Source organism: Eumetopias jubatus, unplaced genomic scaffold (genome assembly GCF_037043125.1).
Source record: "Eumetopias jubatus isolate StellerSeaLion01/CBP00866 unplaced genomic scaffold, mEumJub1_p1.0 scaffold_1, whole genome shotgun sequence".
Taxonomy (NCBI): Eukaryota; Metazoa; Chordata; class Mammalia; order Carnivora; family Otariidae; genus Eumetopias; species Eumetopias jubatus.
Genome location: NW_028274807.1, coordinates 107,576,878 through 107,578,007, shown reverse-complemented (window position 1 = coordinate 107,578,007; position 1,130 = coordinate 107,576,878). Strand labels below are relative to the sequence as shown.

At 32.5% G+C, this 1,130-nt stretch overlaps 1 non-coding gene across 1 annotated transcript; it reads right to left on the bottom strand.

Annotated features, from left to right (window-relative positions):
* Positions 1-221: 221 nt before the first annotated feature.
* LOC114209170 (U6 spliceosomal RNA) lies at positions 222-327 on the bottom strand. The gene has a single exon (XR_003609268.1). It is a non-coding gene; the product is annotated as a U6 spliceosomal RNA (small nuclear RNA).
* Between the last annotated feature and the right edge of the window lie 803 nt (positions 328-1,130).

The window sequence follows — 1,130 nt, the reverse complement described above, 5'->3', positions numbered from 1 at the left end:
AATACCCTCTAGGTCCATCCATGTTATCACAAAGGGCAAGATCTCATCCTTTTTGTGGCTGAGTAATATTCCAGTAAATATGTATATGTATATATATAAACATATACATATAAGTATATGTATGTACACGTGTGTGTGTATGTGTGTGTGTGTGTGTGTGTGTACACATCTTCTTTATCCATTCATCTACTGATGGACATTTGGGTTGCTTCCATATCTTAAAAAATATGGACTGCGTTCAGAATTTGCGTGTTATCCTTGCACAGGGCCATGCTAATCTTCTCTGTATTGTTCCCATTGTAGTATATGTGCTACTGAAGTGAGCACTAACATAGAAGAATTCCGTTGTTTTTTTTTTTTTTTTAAGGGAAAAGGATTATCACATTTATTCAGAGCCAGAGTGGCCATTGTCATTAATGTTTCATTTAGTAGCCATTCATCTTTCTGAATAACTACAGAAATGCCTTTACTGAATTCCATCAGAGTTTTAGTCTAAGTAAGAGTTCCATTTTTGGGAGTACATTGGATATTCAGATAAATTTATTTCATAAGTATTCCCTTTTAGATTTAGTCATAAATTAAAGTTTGCAAATTCTTTGGAATATATAGAGAGTTCAGAGGTAAATGCTTTATTTTACTTCCTCACTCTTATGGAAATGTGATTGTATACTTTTGCCTTCAGAGGAATATTTCATATTTTATTTCCACTATATATCAAATAAGAATGATTCATAGTAACTGATTATAGTAATAAATATATCTATTTGAATATTTTAACTGTAATGCAAGTGACTAGTATAATTTCTCTGTCTTACAAAAGTTTTCACAGAGCTATCAAGTCTTTTGTATTAACATATTGTAAAATTAAAGCTTCCTGATATTAAACACGGAATATAAAATATTTTTGAAAGTTGAGCCTGTAGGAGTATATTTCTGAACCAAAAAGTCACATATATTAATACAGATGACCCTGAGTATATAATATAATTTTATTCCCAAACTAAGCAATTTTTTTTAAAGATTTTATTTATTTATTTGTCAGAGAGAGAGCGAGCACAAGCAGGGGGAGTGGCAGGCAGAGGGAAAAACAGGCTCTGCTGAGCAGGGAGCCCGATGTGGGGCTTGATCCC